Source organism: Moschus berezovskii, chromosome 4, assembly GCF_049115385.1.
Source record: "Moschus berezovskii isolate FMDL1 chromosome 4, NW_MosBer_1.0, whole genome shotgun sequence".
Taxonomy (NCBI): Eukaryota; Metazoa; Chordata; class Mammalia; order Artiodactyla; family Moschidae; genus Moschus; species Moschus berezovskii.
The window spans coordinates 8172649-8191808 of NC_142463.1; the positions used below are offsets into that span (position 1 = coordinate 8172649).

At 41.3% G+C, this 19160-nt stretch overlaps 1 protein-coding gene across 6 annotated transcripts in view; it reads right to left on the reverse strand.

Annotated features, from left to right (window-relative positions):
* Nucleotides 1-12061, reverse strand: part of GIGYF2 (GRB10 interacting GYF protein 2) — a 130232-nt gene extending 118171 nt beyond the window's left edge. For 3 of the 6 annotated variants that reach the window (XM_088835120.1, XM_055403504.2, XM_055403500.2), the window contains exons 1-3: nucleotides 11970-12061; nucleotides 8502-8571; nucleotides 7037-7102 (exon numbers count right to left, since the gene is read on the reverse strand). The gene's annotated coding sequence lies outside the window, so the exon portion shown is untranslated. Of the gene's footprint in view, nucleotides 1-7036; nucleotides 7103-8501; nucleotides 8572-10307; nucleotides 11912-11969 lie in introns of those variants that run through there. The other 3 variants (XM_055403503.2, XM_088835119.1, XM_055403501.2) reach the window with 3 other exon arrangements.
* Between the last annotated feature and the right edge of the window lie 7099 nt (nucleotides 12062-19160).

A 19160-nucleotide genomic window follows, 5' to 3' on the forward strand; every position in this document is an offset into this window, starting at 1 on the left:
GCAAGATAAAACGATTAACAAATACTATAATAAACATACCTTGTTATTAGTCTCATCAGTTTAGAAAGAAAAAAACCTAATTACTGACACATGCAACAACATGGACGTATCACAAATATTACACTAAGCAAAAGAAGTCAGAACCAAAAAGAACACATATGCAATAATTCCATTTACATAAAACTGGCAGAAGAGGCAAAATTATCTACAGTCACAGAAAATAAATCAGTGGTGGGAGAAGGGAAAGGACTGCAAAAAAGCAGGAGGAAAGTTCTGGGGGTGATGAAAATGTTACATAGCTTGACTGTCGTTATGGTTACAGAAGTAAATACACTTCTCAAAACTTATCAAGATGTATACTCAGCATGAGTATAATTAAAATGAAGGCATTTTATTGAATGTAAATTAAACCTCAAAAAGTTAATTTTGAAAAACACTAAGCTTACTATAAGTAGACTGCCTCCTCAGAAAGCAACGCATTACAAGACTTGACATTTTATATTTCTTTTATGTTAAACTGCTTTTCTTTCCGTTCCGTTCCGTCGCCCAGTCGTGTCCGACTCTATGCGACCCTGTGGACTGTAGCCTACCAGGCTTCTCCATCCATGGGATTCTCCAGGCAAGAATACTGGAGTGGGTTACCGTTTCCTTCTCCAGGGGATCTTCCCGACCCAGGGATCGAACCCGGGTCTCCCGCATTGGAGGCAGACGCTTTAACCTCTGAGCCACCAGGGAAGCCCTGCTTTTCTTTACATCTATTAAAATAGATGTTAAAGTTTTGGATAATATTTAAAACTGAGAAACACTGTTCAGAACTGTGCCATCTTATACAGTACCCATAAACCACATATAGCTAAATCAATTAAAATTTAAACTCCAGTTCCTCCAGTTCCTCCAAGAGGGAAGAGAGTAATTTTACAGTAGTCAAACCTGACAAAGTATAACAGTCAAGTATCAAAGTCAATATTAACAGTAATAAATCATGTTGACAGTATATGTTCTTGATATGGTATGATGAAAATGGCACTTTACTTCTGTGGTCTTCCTCCCAAAAACCCATGACCCATAACCAGGAGAAAATCATTAGACAAATTCCAATGGCTAATTGGAAGAAGCATTCTATGAAATACTTAACCAGTACTCCTCAAAACTGTCAAAGATTGCTAACAACAGGGAAGTATGAGAAACTAGCACAGCCAAGGGAAGCCTATGGACTGGATACGTGACTAAATGTAATGTGGTATCCTGAACAGGGTCCCAAAACAGAAAAACTGACTAGGGAAAACTAAGGAAATCTGAATAAACTTAGTGAATACGCAAAACTGGCTACTTAGTTATAACAAATGCACGACAGTAACGTAAGACGTTAACAATACAAAACCTGGCTGTGGTATACTGTGGGAGCTCTCGTGCACTGTACTCTCAATTTCTCTGTGAATCTAGAACTGTTCTTTTTTAACTGGAGTATGACTGCTTTATAATGTTGTGTTTTAGTTTCTGCTGTACAACATAAATCAGCTATATGTATACATTATCCCCTCCCTCTTTACAACTATTCTTAAAAATAAGGCCTCCAAGGGAATTCCCTGGCAGTTCAGTGGTTAGGACTCCGAACTTCTACTGCAGGAGGCAGAAGTTCAATCCCTGGTTGGGGAACTAAGATCACGCATGATGCACAGCCAAAAAAAATTTTTTTTAATTAAAAAAGTAAACCCTACTGAGTTGTAATAAAAAAGTAAAGGTTTTCTGCATTTTAAAAAATGCAGGTTCCCTCAGTCACACTAACCATGTGTCAAGTGTTCAACAGTCATATGCGGTTAGCGGTTACAGTATTTGACAGTGCAGATTTACAGAACATTTCTATCACAGCAGAAAATTCAGTTAGATGGTGCTGGTATAGAAGACTATTTTTAATGGGACCAATACGGAAGAGAATTTTATAACTGCCTACAACTTATGAACAGATCTACATCTACCCAGAATTAAAAACCCTCACTGAAATCTAAAAATCTTCAATATGTTTATTCCAGTTTCTAATTCAAACAATTACTTTTTGAAAACACTTTTTAAAAAGACAATGTAATATATATAAATGTAACACCGAAAAATGTTTCACTCCCGAGAGTGCAATTCTCTGAAACTCTTTCAAGGTATCCAAGTTGTGAAATATGTTAATTTTAAGATATTCTCTGCATTTTTCACTATGTTGGCACTGCACCATAGTGCAGTCATGGGTAAAACTATTGACAGCTTTAGCACCATTCAAAGTAATGGCACCAAAATGTGCTAGGACTCACCATGTCCTTCACTACCATGTGCCATATATTCACGAGAAAGAGAAAAGCCAGGTTTACTAAGAATGCCCTTAATAAGTCAGCAAAAGCTGCCAATTAATTTTGGTTCCTGTGTATACGTCTTTTTAATACTCCTAATGTGATGAAATGAGAAGTATACATGAAGCACTTCTGCTGCACACCACCATCCCTAAGAAAGGCACTTAGGTGCCCTTGAGTTACAAGCTCAACTACCTACTTCCGTTCATGAAACATCATATTGATCTGAAAGGGCTGACACAGAAATAAAATCATCCAGACCTAGGTATATACCAGACACTTTTTTCGAAAATGAACAAGGTGAGACTGTCATTTTAAAGAGAACAACTATTTGCTGCCGATTACAAAACTTAAGCTTTTAAGAAAAGTTAAAATTTTAGAAAACTTCTATTCACTACCATGAGCTTGACAGACTTTTCTAGTACTTATACTTTCCATTAAGTAAAGGATTTTCTGATGCATGTTGATATTAACGAGTGTGGAGGGGTTTTTTTGATACTGTGTAATATAAAATATCCATTTAATGGACAAAACAGACCAATAGCTTTTAATGTAATGGAATATAAAAGTGCACTGATATATAGTAATTCAAATATCACAATGCAACTAACCTTTAAAAACTACTAGCTATCTAATTTTAGTGTAATATCAATGAACATCTGCAATTATCTGAAAAAGCTCTTAAAATATTCCTCCCTTTTCCAACTACATACATGGCTTCATGAGGATGAATTTCCTTCATATACTTCAACTAATGTAACCAACAGCAATGGACTGAATGCAGCTGCGCTACGAGAACCCAGCTGCCCTCAACAAAGACAGACACAAAAAGTGATGTTTAAAGAGGGAAAAGTGCCACTCTCCTCAGCACATTTTTTAGAAATGTTTTAGAAAACTAGTATTTTTCATTAAAAATATACTTATGTTAACATGTAAAGAAGTTATTACTATTTTTAAATCAATAAATCATTTTAAATTTCTCAATGTGCTAAAGATAGATATAACTTAAAAGCCAAAAGCTCTCTGAGGTCCTCTCATTCTTACGAAGGTAAAGGAGATCTAAAATCAAAAAGCTGAGAGCATCTATCTCAGAGAAAGAAGAAAATATAACACAACAAATATATAAATTAACTTAAACAAAGATACACACATACACTTGAAAGCGTCAAGAGACATAAAACATTCCTAACGACAAGAATACCAAGATCCAAATGGACACTTTAAAAGTATCTCAAGTTAAAAATGTATTTTTCAAAAGACAGAGAAACTTTTCACATTCTGAGATTTACTTATATGATTTCTTTATTGCCTCTACCACTAGGCTATAAGCCCCACAAGACAGGACCTTCAGTGTTTTGCTCATCACTATGGCTAGCCCAGCACCTGGAACAAAGCAGGTATTCAAATAATTTGTTGGACTGAAAACAAAACAAAAGACAAAAGACTTAAAAACAGAACCGACTGAGGTCTCTATTCAAATTAAAAGATGACACTTTCCAATCAAAAGTTATCTACCTGCATAGTAATAACAATTATACCCGCTACCAATCACTAAAAGCCTATTTATCAACACCATGTGCCAGGAACTGTACTGCACATTTTAGACTTTTAATTCCCAAATCACCACAGGATATATTTTCCAGTAAGGAAAACAAGGTTCCAAGAAGTTAGCTTCTTTATCTATAGTTACAGGTAGTGACAGAAAATTAAACCCACAATTCTGTTTAATGGCCACAGTCTTTTTCTCTACATACTGACACAGTGTTCAATACTGCTTAGTTACTTTCTTCCTCCTTTTCCTTGCAATTTTCAGAGGAATTGAGCTGTGGAAGTAATTTTTTCTCCTTTTCCCAATCTCCCACTCTGTCCCACTATCACCATCCTCCAACTTATCTTCCTTCTCATCACTCAAGCAATACAGTGAGCCCCTCCGCCCTCCGGCTGCATGTGTGCATGCGCAGTGGTGTCGGACTCTTTGAGAGGCCAAGCTCCTCCGTCCATGGGATTTCCCAGGCAAGAATACTGGGGTGGGTCGCCATTTTCTTCCCCAGGTGATCTTCCCAACTCAGGGGTTGAACCCATTTCTCCTGCATCTCTTATACCTGCAGTCGGATGCTTTACCACTGAGCTACTGGGGAAGCCCCAAGCCCTGTGGTTGGGGAAGAATACATATTCTCATAGCACACTATCAAAAATTTCATTAACAATAGCAGAACTAATATAAGAGATTAAAAAGTGTCAGATTCTAGAACATGAATTAAGGTTCTCTGACCTACCAATCTCACAAGATGGCTTCATCCAGTTACTCAATTAGCCACGGTCTGGGCAAAACCATCTCTAGAGGCTAACCATGAAATCCCCTGGATGTAACCATCTCTTCAAGGATTGAGCCAAGATTTACCAATTATTAAGTACCAAAACAATACCTCTGACAATTCTGTCAGTCTCTGAAACCAAAGGACCAATACTGAAGAGGCTAGAGCTCCCAAGACTTCCTCGAGGTTCAGAACAACTAGAATAAAAAGAGCGTTGTTGCCAAAGAACACTCTGGGCACAGTATCACCACACAAAAAGCTATTACTGTTACCATCATTTTCCCCACTTTATACTTCTGAATAATATGTAAATGTTTCTTTTTTCCCCCTTTTGGTGAAAGGAGAATAAAATTAGCAACTAGTAAACTAGTCAGGAAAAATTACAATGCCATAAGCGTGACCATGTTATTTGAAATCTCACCACAAGCCAATCTTTTCCAGAAAGGGTTCCCCAGAGCCTGTGAAAGTCTCACAAAACCCTGAACATGCTTTACCTCAACATCTATATTATAAAGAAAATGAACAATACGAGAAAGGACTCTTCTACCTTAAAAATTAATTTAGCAGACTTCCCTGGTGGCATAGTAGGTAAGAATTCACCTGTCAATGCAGGGGACAGAGTCCACATGCTACAGAGCAACTAAGCCTATGTGCCAAAATTTCTGAGCCCATGATCTAGGGCCCAGGAGCCACTACTATTGAAACTGGAGCACCTAGAGCCCATGCTCCCCTAACAACAGAAGCCAACACAATGAGAAGCCGGACACCACAACGAACAGCAGCCCCTGCTCTCTGCAATTAGGGAAAGCCCACACAAAGCAAGAAAGACCCAGCACAGCCAAAAATACAGTAGCACTCTAAAAAAAAATTTAATTTAGCTGCAATCTGCTAAAGAAACCTTGCCTGAAAAAAAAAAACACATATCATAGGAAGTCACATTTGTGGTCTGTCACTCCACGTATCAATCTCTTAACAGGTCACTTTTAATAAAAGTAAATAAAAGTAATCCCTATTCTTTTCATCAAAATCTTGATATATTAATTTACTAACATAACAAGATCTGAGTAATAAAAAAATGACTTAAGCAATTAGATGTCACCAAGTACATACAATCTACAAAAAATATATAGTACTTCTAAATGCTCCACTAAAAAAAAGTTTTTCTTCAATATTTAGCAACTCTAGTATACAAAAACACATAATACAAGTTTATGCTGTCTCCCTGATCCTTTCCCAAAAGTGAAAATCCCTGCTACCACTCAAATGTGAATTTAGATTCATACACAGAAGTCCTACCCTTCAAATCCTCTACAGACTTCCTCATATCCAAGTGTTACGTAATACTGTAAAAAGTACACATAAATTAAAATTTATAAAAGCAACCAATGTAAACTAAATAACCAATTAATTTTTCCAAACTAAGCCACGTATCTGCTTAGTTATTTACAAAACCTTTATCACACATGATCCTCTGAACCCACAAAATCAAGAAATTTTGTTAACACACTGCACTTAGAACCAACTGTTCCAGGAATGGTTGGTTAGACGTACTAGGCCTCATTCACCAAAATATACACATGTATTTTAACTCTTCAGGACACGTAAATTAAAACCGTCAAGATAAATACAGGAATATTTTCAAGGAAAAGGGAAAACACCTAGAAGCTTCTGTGTGATTCTGCACAGAAAAGGCAACATTCCACTTTCTCTGAGACATGCCACCACTCTAAGGAGTGGGACCTTTCAAGACCCCAACCCCATGGCAATACTAACTAGACCAATGATGGAAATTTGGACCAAGTTCAATCTATCAAATTTTCCCTCTCAGCAATCTGAAAAGGGGACACTGAGCTAGTAACCATTTGGCTAGTGACACTAGAGCTTGAGTTTATATATGTGGCTCCAGGAATGAGGCGGCAATTTTCTTCTGTGTTTGCTAAAGCAGAAAAGGCCAGAGTGTGGAAAGACAACTAAAGTAAGATACAAAGAGACATGAGGTGATAACTACTAGCCAGCAAGAAGAAAAGTGCTCTCTGGAATACTTTGTCTCCTGAATGCGTCCCAGTTCCTGGTTCATGTCCTTCATGAAGTTAAGTGCTCTTGGGTTCCTTAATATACCCTCTTACCTCTCCCCTCAGAGGACTCCTCTTCCTGTCTTATGTCATCGAAAGTCATTATGATACCTTAAGACAAATTCATCCCAGGATCAAGGCAGAAAAGGTATGATTATTCTTATGGTTCATAAGGGATATGAATGGTACCAGAGAAATTGCTTCTATTTACTATCTGTAAGTTCAGGAGAAATAATAAGAACAAAAATAACCAGAGCCTTAAAAGCAAAAATTCTCTGCATAAGCCTTCAGTTTTGTGCTTCCCTTCAAAACTCACCTGTTCAAAAGTTCTGCTGGTTCACAGCAGGAAGTTTGAGCAGACTTTGTTCAGGTCCTTTTAACACTGTAAATAATAAAAGTATCACAGTAAATGACCCAGCAATCTCTTAGGAAACTTTAAAAACACAACTTTTACTATGAATATGCTTTATAAGAAATGGATTCCAAACCTGGTTAAAATATTATAATTACCTGACGTGCTTTTCATCCAGAGTCCCTGTCCTAAACTCTAAATAGTCTGTCTCAGTAGCCCTGGAATGCAACTGAAAAATATGTTTTTTAAATCAAAGTTCTAAGTGGTTCTGATGAAGCTAATAAATGAGCACCACTATAGGATTTCAGGAAATTATTCCTTGGCATTTTCATTTAAAACTACTAAATATCTGATAGAAAACTGAGAGCTAGCAAGACGGCAATACAATATGTATCCTCTGCAAATAATCAATGAGCCCCAATATGTATGACCACTGCCAAAATGTTCAAGGAGCAAAGCTCCAGAAGTGCTTTCAGCTGCAAAATCAAAACCTTCTTTTAACGCTCTGATGAGACAATACCTTAAACATCCACAAGACAGTGGTATTTCAAGTGACAAACTGAAACAATAGCTTCAAGAGATTTCTTAGCTAAATTCAAATGATGATTTGAAGGCTGCTACTAAACAGTCAAAAAATAATTTTTAATTAATTAAAGTTGACAATTCTACTGTCAAGCAAGAAAGCAACTTGAGAAAGGCACTTTCATCTTTAATTTTGAAAAAAAGTAGCCATGTTGCAATGTCCAAAAGGTCATCTAACTTTATCCACTGCACTCTACATTTTATAACAGCGAGCAGAAGCAAAAGAGGGGAGACCTAGGTAACAAACGCTTCTCTGGGCCTAACTCAAGAGAACAAGCTCTAGTGTATCTCCCATTTTAAGTATAAACAAAGTTCAACTTCAAGGAAACTCTGTATTTAACCAGAAAATATAAAATCATGCTCCTTACTTAATTGCTTGAGGTGAGGAAGCATATCATACTTTGAAGTATTTTTATAAAATTAATTTTGGCTACAGGATAATATTCTTTTGTTTTTCAAATCTCCCCTCTTCTCTCTCAACCTCAAATAAAATTATGGGCAATTCAAGAAAGGAAACATTTTTGTATTCCTGTGTAATTAATCTAGTACATTTCTCAGTCATCTGAGAGCATAAACAAATGAAAAAACGCAATCCTGGTCAAGAAATAATTGGAGTCTTAACTAACTTGCATGTGTTGTATGTCTGCTTATATTTTTAAAGACATGCAATTCCTCAGGGCATTAAAAGTGAATGGAAATCCTAAGACCTGATCACCGTAAAATCTAGTGGGGGTTAAGGGGAGGGGAAAAAAAAAAAAAAAACACCTGGGTTCAGAGTTTTAACAATAATGGCCAAGTAATGTTAAGGCAATTCAAACTGTTGAAGAAAAATAGACATTGAACTTGCCTCTAATATACCTGGATTAACACCAACATAGGCTGGAGATGGAACCTAATGAGACTGGTCCCACTATAATCTATAAGAGATAGAATAAAACAGAAAAGTACCGAAAATTTAGTCATTAGAAGCTAACGGAGAACTACAAATGAAATCAGTCTTCAAAAATGGCACAAATCAAAGATCCTACAGAAAAGCAAAGATAAATAAGACAACAATAATCTCATCATCCAAAATGGTTCCCCCAGAAAGCAATCACTACCAATAGTGTCATCTTCCAATGTGAAGGTCAAAAAAAAAAAAAGACATATGGAATATTAAAATGCAAAGTCATGAGAGCAAATGAACCGATATGACATCAAAGACATAATTTGGAACTGTCATTTCAAAAATTCACCAAAGGAACAAAAGAGAGAAAGGCAATTTGTAAAAACACTACCTCCTCCATAGCATCACTATCCCTGAAGCTGTAATTCCTAACGACTCATGATTTTCAGGCAGGCCAAGACAAATTAATTTACATATATGCAACTCACCAACAAAAACATTTCAAAATCAAAATATTAAATTCCTGAAGTGAATTAAAATGAAAGAAGACATTTGTGAGAGCTCAGTAATAAGAATATGGACATAAGTTCAAAGAAAACCAGGAAAAAAACATTTTCCAAAAAAAAAGCCTACCAGTGTAAAAGTACTGAAGAAATAGTCTGAAAGATCAAAGTTGATGAACAAATAACTCAACACAAAAAGTTTTACATATGTAAGATGCTATAAAAGATATACAAACAAGTTAGTGGGCCAGTCCCTGAAAATTTAAAACTAGGTTGGACAACACAGAAATCATTAAGAGGAATTCTTTACCATTAAAAATGTGAATTAAAACACTTCTTCCAGGATATATTTCTTAATGATCTGTGTCTAAATTTCAAAGGAAATTCACTTCTCTACATTTTCAAATAGTCTGAAATATTTCAAAGACCCTCTTTTTAGAAAGCAATTTCTTTTGAAAAATCCTTTAGGTAGGTCATCATCAATCTCATTTAAAAAACTTTTGAGAGAGCTATTTCATGACAATTTCCTGAAATATATGAGCCCCCTCAATTTTTCCAAATTGGGGCAGGGAAGGGTGTCCTGCTGGGGGGAAAGGGGTGGGCACACTGGGCCAAATTTCCAGATTCTGGCTTCCAAGAGTCACAGAGGTGTGGAAAAAGACTCCAGGACAACTGAACTCTACTCATCAGGACCAATGGGCTGGCACACTTCTACCACTAGGTTCCTTGTGGCCGTGCCTCTCTGGCCAAACTACCTAGGCACCTTCCCAGCCACACCTGACCAGCTCCCTTCAGTTTCTACCACAGGGCCTTTGCCCCCGATTCCTAGCCTGGGGCATTCCTCCTCCACAGAGATACAGGGATTAGCTCCGTTACCTGTGTCAAAGTGAAAGTGAAGTCGCTCAGTCGTGTCTGCCTCTTTGTGACCCCATGGACTGTAGCCTACCAGGCTCCTCTGTCCATGGGATTTTCCAGGCAAGAGTACTGGAGTAGGTTGCCATTTCCTTCTCCAGGGGATCTTCCTGACCCAGGGATTGAACCCAGGTCTTCCACCTTGCAGGCAGACGCTTTACCATCTGAGCCACCAGGGAAGTTCCTGTGTCAAGTCTTTCCTCATTATTAGTTTTTGCCCATTAGGGGTTTCCCAGGGCACTCCACCTAAAATGAACCCCTCCCCCAACTCCCTATTATCCCATTACCCTGTCTCATTTTTTCCCACATCACTTATCACTACACCATATCTTACCTAAAAGTATGTATTTACCTGTCTAGGAATGAGGTCCACAGAAACAGGATTTTTTGGTCTGTTTCGCTCCCAGCACCTAATAGTGTAGCACGATCTCAATATTTTTAAAATAAATTAATTTACAAATGACAGAAGAAATGAATGGAAGCACATAGTACCTTCTCCCTTCTCAGTCTCAAAATCCTAAAATGTACAGAAAAGGCCAAGTACAGAAAAGGTTCAAAGCCTTTTCTTCTCTAGTGAATCATGACCATTACTTGTGTATCTCCCATTGTTAAATTTCTGTGTGACATTAAGGACTGTGTGACATTTTTCCAGATACATCCCACTTTTTAAACTTTTTTCTAGTGTCTTCTACCGAAGTCAACATTTGTTGGGACAGAATGTATACGCTCCACTTTGAGCACTACACTAACTAGTTTAACGCAAAAAACATCAAGGAATGAGGCAACATATTTGTGTTCGAAATCAACAAACTCTGACAGGCCAGAGCAGAAAATACTAGGATAAAAGTTAGTGTTCAAAAACGGTGACAATTTTTTTAATCTAGAAAATCATTAGATTCTAAAAAGGAAATACTATATAAGGGAAAAATATCTTCCATGCATACACACGAGGAACCCAAACTGCCTGTAATCCAATGTATAAAACACTGAGTAAGTATAATCCAAGGTACACAACACTGGATAAGAAGCTGGTCACTGGTTCCGGCCCCTTCCTCAATCTCTTGCAAGTTAAACTGAAATACTTACCTTTCTTACAGAGAAAATAGATGTGCTTAAGTGTTCTTTCAGGGAAGGAAAGAATTTTAAAAAAGAAACAAACCCACAGTGCTAGATAAATGCAAAGCAACGTAACTGCTTCCCGAACACGGGCAGACAACCTGCTTCTCTATACCCTCTTCCCAGGTCGCTTGGTTTACGTTTCAGCCAGAAAACTGAAATAATTCTGAGTGCTTTCGTGGGGAACTACTGCCACTCAAGGCTCATGCCCATTTCAACCTGATGTGAAGCCTCGGGTCCCAAAGCTGCCATGGGTTCTACTCTTCCCGACCTCCGTCCCAGGTTCCGATCATGGCTCCACCTTGGCTTCGGGCCTGGTCCAGACCCAGTCCTCTCGCCGCGGAAGGAGTCTCCCCAGTGCAGATGCTCGGTGAGGCAGGCAAGGGCGCATCTCCCCGAGGCCAGGTGTGGGGAGGAGCGCGAGCAGGAGCATCTGTCTGGCCGCAGCAGCTGTTACCCCGGGCACCCCGAGGCTGAGCGGGCGGCTGGCCCGGAGGAGCAGGTAGCGGAAAGGCGAGCCCTCTGGCCCTGAGCGAGCCGGCCTGACACTGTCCACCCATCATCCTCCTCCCTTCCTAGGCTCCCCCTGCGATGCCAACGAGCCCGGGAGGAGGGGACTCCCCAGCTCGACGGCAGAGACGCGCCAGGGCCCGGCGTGCCCCCGGCCGGGGAGGCGGCTCCCTCCGGCCCCGCACCTGACCTGTCCGCTCGCCTGACGCCCCAGCCGGCCGAGGCGGCAGCCGGGCGGCCTGGGGGTGTCCATGCGGCGGGGCCGGGTCGGGCCGGAGCGGCGGGGACGCCAGAGCGGGCGGCAGGCCCAGGAGAGCCAGGCAGGCCGGCGGAGCCCGGGCCGCGGAGCGGAGCCGGGCAAAGGGAGTGAGACCGAGTCGCTGGTTACCTGCGGTCCGGGACAGGGGAGACTCTCGGAACCCGTCAGTCCTCAGCCTCAACAACACAAGATGGCCGACACGTCGCCACGCACGTCACGTGACAGCGCGCTGGCTTCGCCACGCCCCCCGCCCCGCCCCGCCTCCCGCCCCGCTCCTCCAGCCTCCCACGACGTCCTTCCTTTCCGCCACCTCCCTCCCGTCTTCCCCGGACACGCCCCTGCCCGAGCCCCGGATGTCAGGCGGGAGGAGGGCGGGGCCGCGGCCGAGCGCAGGCGCCTGCGAACCCCTGGGCCGGCGCTCTCCCCGCTTGCCCTTGAGTTGAGTGGAGTTGGTGTCCATAGTTGTATCTGGGCCAGTGGCCATGTGACTCACCGTCGTGTGCGCCCAGTCCAGAGCCCATTAGCAGTTCAGAAAGGTCTGCATCGTTTAGGAGCTGATCTCCCACACCAGAACGTTTCCACAGGTTTTTGTTCCGCGTTTTCCCTGCTCATTAGCCATCCTAGAGAAAAACGGGGACGTGACACGCTGACATTCAGAGCAGTTTGTCTGCTTGTTAACGGTTCTGGTAGAACTGGGAATTCATTCTAGAGTCTTGGAATCTGACAGCTGGGGAGGTCTTTAGAGGTCCAGTCCCTCCTACTGCGTCTCGAGCTATAACTCTTCCGCCTAAATATCTTCATTTGCGGATTGCCAGGTAAAATACAGGCCACCCAGCAGCATCACGTTCAGTTCAGTTCAGTTCAGTTCAGTCGCTCAGTCGTGTCCGACTCTCCGCGACCCCATGAATTACAGCACGCCAGGCCTCCCTGTCCATCACCAACTCCCGGAGTACACTCAAACTCATGTCCACAGAGTCGGTGATGCCATCCAGCCATCTGATTCTCCGTCGTCCCCTTCTCCTCCCGCCCCCAACCTTTCCCAGCATCAGAGTCTTTTCCAGTGAGTCAACTCGTCGCATGAGGTGGCCAAGTATTGCAGTTTCAGCTTTAGCATCACATACATACACTAAAAAAGTATTCACTGCTTTTTCTGAAATTCACGTTAAACTGGGTACGCTGTATTTTTATTTGGTACATAAGGCAACCCTACCCTTCTCAGGTCATCCCATTATTTCCATGTGCCTTCCTCTCCCTTATTTACAGGATCCTTCCTTTTCCCTTTTAAAATACTCAAGTATCTTTCATCTTACATTTGAATGTTAAAACCTCCAATTCCCCCTACAACAACCTCTCCACCTCTTTGTTCCCTTTCAAAGCCAAATAGCACATGGGACTTTTCCTGGTGGTCCAGTGGCTAAAACTCCACACTCCCAGTGTAGGGGGCCAAGGTTCAATCTCTAGTCAGGGAACTAGATCCTGCATGCTGCAACTAAGAATTTTCATGCTGCAACGAAAGATCCCACGTGACTCAACTGAGACCCAATGCAGCTAAATACTTTAATTTTTTAAAAAGTCAAAAAGCACAGAAGAGGTGTTTTTAAGTACTTTCCTGATTTCTGTACCTAGCAAGCAGTTATCAACCATTCTAATGTGGCTTCAATCCTGACTGTTCACCCATTGCTTGCTCAGCCTACAAGTTGATAACTGGAGTTTTTCAGTCCTTATCATTTTTTTTTAGTCCTCATATTAACTCAAGGACTTCCTCAATGGCTCAGCCAGTAAAGAATCTGCCTGCAATGCAGCAGACACAGGAGTTGTGGGTTTAATCCCTGGGTCAGGAAGACTCCCTGGAGGAGAAAATGGCAACCCACTCCAGTATTCTTGCCTAATAAATCCCATGGACAGAAGAGCCTGGCAGGCTACAGTCCAAAGGAATGCAAAGAGTCAGACACGACTAAGCAACTGAGAGCACACGCACACACAACTTGACTTCTGAGGACACACACACACACACACACAACTTGACTTGAAAATGGTTTTTCCCCATTTTCAATGTCATTGACCACTCTCTACCTCCTGAAATACTTTCTCCCTTCACCTTTATGCTCAAAATATGATCAGTGGACGAGCAGTATCAGCATCACTTGGAAACTTGTTGAAACACAGAATCTTGAACAGGTTCTTCACAGTCCCAATCTGCTGAACTCTAGAACCTCTATCATCCACATTGTCCCCCTTTCTTTCCTCTATCCCCTGAGTTTAACGCTCCAGGTATGACCATGTATGTAGGTCCTCAAATATGCCAGTCTGTTTTAGCCTTTGCACATGTTGTTCCCTCTTGTTATGATGCCATTCCCAATACTTACTCCACTTTTTGCCAACAGGCAAAACTCCTGCTCATCTTTGAAAGCCTCAATCATGTGTTACTGATATGGCTTGTCATGCCACATTTCTGAGGCTATGCCATCTGTGCCCATAATTTTATATATGTATAAAATATATATACACAAAATTGTATATATATTTAAGGTATAATTTATATACAGTAAAATTTAGCATTTTAAGTATGCAGTTTTATATATATATAATTTAAGGTATAATTTATATGCAGTAAAATTTAACATTTTTAGTATACAGTTTTGCAACTTTTGAAAAATTTATATAGGTGTGTACAATTACTACTAAAATCAAGGTACATAATAGTCCTATCTCCCACAAAATTTCCCCAAATGACCCTTTATAGTCAGCCCTAACATCCACTCAGGCCCTAAAAACATTATTCTGTTTTCTGTCCTTATAATTTTGCCTTATGCTGTCATATGAATAAAGCCATAGAGCATATAGCCTTTTGAGACCGGCTGTTTTCACTTAGGGCTTCCCAGGAGGCTCACTGGTAAAGAACCTGCCTGCCAATGCAGAAGACACTGGCGCTATGGATCAGGAAGTAGCAATCCTCTCACTCCAGTGATCTCGCCTGGAAAATTTCATGGATGGAAGAGCCTGAAATTCAGTCACACAACTGCAAGCTTCAGTACTTTCTTCTGTTTCATTGCTGAGTAGCCTTTCATCGCATGCATGCACTGCATTTGCTCACCGTTCCTCAGTTGGATATTTGGGTTGTTCCATGTGGAGAGGTTATGAATAAAGTAGCTATATTCACATGCAGGTATTTGTGGGAACAAAGGGTTTTATTTCACTTGGGTAAATACCTAGGAATGAAACTGGTGGTTATATGGCAAATGTGTGTTTAACTGTATCAGAAACTGCCAAACTATTTTTCAGAGTGCCTTAGGCATGTTTGTAACCTAGTGAGGTTCGTGACCTTCTACAGGAGACAGGGACCAGGACAGCCCCACGGAAAAGAAATGCAGGAAAGCAAAATGGCCGTCTGGGGAGGCCTTACAAACAGCTGTGAAAAGAAGAGAGGCAAAAAGCCAAAGAGAAAAGGAAAGATATAAGCATCTGAATGCAGAGTTCCAAAGAACAGCAAGGAGCTATAAGAAAGCCTTCCTCAGCAATCAATGCAAAGAAATAGAGGAAAACAACACAATAGGAAAGACTAGAGATCTCTTCAAGAAAATTAGAGATACCAAGGGAACATTTCATGCAAAGATGGGCTCGATAAAGGACAGAAATGGTATGGACTTAACAGAAGCAGAAGATATTAAGAAGAGGTGGCAAGAATACACAGAGGAACTGTATAATCACAATGGTATGATCACTCACCTAGAGCCAGACATCTTGGAATGTGAAGTTAAGTGGGCCTTAGAAAACATCACTAAAAACAAAGCTAGTGGAGGTGATGGAATTCCAGTAGAGCTATTTCAAATCCTAAAAGATGATGCTGTGAAAGTGCTGCACTTAATATGCCAGGAAATTTGGAAAACTCAGCAGTGGCCACAGGACTGGAAAAGGGCAGTTTTGATACCAATCCCAAAGAAAGGCAATGCCAAAGAATGCTCAAACTACCACACAATTGCACTCATCTCACACGCTAGTAGGAGAAGGCAATGGCATCCCACTCCAGAACTCTTGCCTGGAAAATCCGATGGACAGAGGAGCCTGGTAGGCTGCAGTCCATGGGGTCACGAAGAGTCGGACACGACTGAGCGACTTCACTTTCATTTTTCACTTTCACACATGGGAGAAGGAAATGGCAACCCACTCCAGTGTTCTTGCCTGGAGAATCCCAGGGAAGGGGGAGCCTGGTGGGCTGCCGTCTACAGGATCACACAGAGTCAGACACGACTGAAGTGACTTAGCAGCAGCAGCACACGCTAGTAAAGTCATGCTCAAAATTCTCCAAGCCAGGCTTCAGCAATACGTGAACCGTGAACTTCCAGATGTTCAAGCTGGTTTTAGAAAAGGCAGAGGAACCAGAGATCAAATTGCCAACATCCACTGGATCATAGAAAAAGCAAGAGAGTTCCAGAAAAACATCTATTTCTGCTTTATTGACTATGCCAAACCCTTTGACTGTGTGGATCACAATAAACTGTGGAAAATTCTGAAAGAGATGGGAATCCCAGACCACCTGACCTGCCTCTTGAGAAAACTGTATGCAGGTCACGAAGCAACAGTTAGAACTGGACATGGAACAACAGACTGGTTCCAAATAGGAAAAGGAGTACGTCAAGGCTGTATATTGTCACCCTGCTTATTTAACTTATATGCAGAGTACATCATGAGGAATGCTGGGCTGGAAGAAGCACAAGCTTGAATCAAGATTGCCAGGAAAAATATCAATAACCTCAGATATGCAGATGACACCACCCTTATGGCAGAAAGTGAAGAGGAACTCAAAAGCCTCTTGATGAAAGTGACAGAGGAGAGTGAAAAGGTTGGCTTGAAGCTCAACATTCAGAAAACAAAGATCATGGCATCTGGTCCCATCACTTCATGGGAAATAGATGGGGAAAGTGTCAGATTTTATTTTGGGGGGCTCCAAAATCACTGCGGATGCTGACTGCAGCCATTAAAAGATGCTTACTCCTTGGAAGGAAAGTTATGACCAACCGAGATAGCATCTTAAAAAGCAGAGACATTACTTTCCCAACAAAGGTCTGTCTAGTCAAGGCTATGGTTTTTCCATTGGTCATGTATGGATGTGAGAGTTGGACTGTGAAGAAAGCTGATCGCGGAAGAATTGATGCTTTTGAACTGTGGTGCTGGAGAAAACTCTTGAGAGTCCCTTGGACTGCAAGGAGATCCAACCAGTCCATTCTAAAGGAGATCCTAGATGTTCATTGGAAGGACTGATGCTGAAGCTGAAACTCCAATACTTTGGCCACCTCATGCGACGAGTTGACTCACTGGAAAAGACTCTGATGCTGGGAGGGATTAGGGGCAGGAGGGGAAGGGGACGACAGAGAATGAGATGGCTGGATGGCATCACCGACTCGATGGACATGAGTTTGAGTGAACTCCGGGATTTGGTGATGGACAGGGAGGCCTGGCATGGTGATTCATGGGGTTGCAAAGAGTCGGACATGACTGAGCGACTGAACTGAACTGACTGATAAGCTTTCAGAGAGTAAGAAACAAAGTTAAGGCATGATAATGATGGTGATGAGGAAAGCTAACAAAAGTCCCCTGCTTTTAACCATTATACATACTGTATTGTTCAACTTTGCATGCTTAGCAGCTGGCATTTTCCTGGCACACAGTAGGCACTCAAAAAATATCAATACCTATAAAATCGAATAAATTCTTGATTAGCCACTCCTCAGGAAGGGCACTTTCCTCCTTTCATTCTCTCTGTCTCTCCAATGTTTCTTCCAACAGTAGTTTTAAAATGACAGCAGTAGACTCACGCCTGCCTTGTCGTTGTTCAGTCACCAAGTCGTGCCCAACTCCTTGTGACCCCGTGAACTGTAGCATGTGATCTTCCCTGTCCTTCACCCTCTCCCGTAGTTTGCTCAGATTCATGTACATTGAGTCAGTGGTGCTATCCAACATCTCAGCCTCTGCCACCCCTTCTCCTCCTGCCCTCTATCTTTCCCGGCATCAGAATCTTTTCCAATGAGTCGGCTCTTCACATCAGATGGCCAAAGTATTGGAGCTTCACTTCAGCATCAGTCCTTCCAATGAATATTCAAGATTATGTCTGCCCTAGTGATTGGATAATAACAAAGTTTCAGGTTTATTACATCCTTGATAGAAACAGAGAATTTGAAAATAATAGATCATTGATGGGGAAGAAGGAGTAAGGAGCTTAGCTGAAAATGAATTTAATTTGAAATAAACACAGATTGACTAACTGTGACAGATTATATTTTCTTTAAGAAAATGCATCTGTTCAACATACTCTTCTAGAACCTACCCACTACCCTCTCCGGATGTTGCTGTTTGTTGTCTGACTCTTTGTGACCCCATGGACTGTAGCCCACAAGGCTCCTCTGTCCATGGAATTGTCCAAGCAAGAATACTGGAGTGGGTTGCTGTTTCCTTCTCCAGAGAATCTTCCCAACACAGAGATTGAACCCATGTCTCCTTCATTGCAGGCGGATTCTTTTTTTTTTTTTTCTTCTTAGAAGAATAGAATTTATTGTCTTCTCACGCTTTAGGGGGCCCTCTGGGTACTCAAGATGCCCCTCCCACCCCTGTGGCAAAAATATGGACCGCTTCACGAATTAGGGTTAGGGTTAGGGTTAAGGTGAGCCACCAGGGAACTAGAGTTTAATTCTCCTCAATCCCTTATAACCAGTAGACCCTGGTGGAAGTGAAACAAATGCCTTCCAATACTAAATCATAAAGGTGATGGAGCTTGTTTGCTCACAGTCCCTTTTAACGCAAGAGCTGATGTAAAAGAATAATTTTTAAAAAGAGCTGACAAATGCTAAGTCCAAATGTCCTGAGGCTGTCATTCTGGGAGGAAGTCCAGACAATAAGGAGAGACCCAGGTAATTGCCACATCAATACCCCAGCTAAAGTCCCAGTATCAACAACCAGACATTTGAGTGAAAAATGCCTCCAGATGATGCCAGCCCCAGCTGAGTCATACCCAGGCATCCAAGCCATCATGAAACAGAGACAGGTATCCTCAATGTGCCTTGTCTGAATTTCTGGTCCACCAGATCCATGAACATAACAAAATGGTTGTTTGAAGCCACTAAATTTTGGAATAATTTGTTACGTAGCAATAGTGACCGGAGCATATCCTTATGGATTGAATTACATCCCCCCCAAAAAGATATGTTGGCTTCCTAACCTCAGAATGTACCCCAGAAAGTGACTTTATTTGGAGATAGGGTCTTTGAGGTAATCAAGCTAAGATGAAATCATTAGGGAGGACCAAAATTCAGTATGACAAGTGTCCCT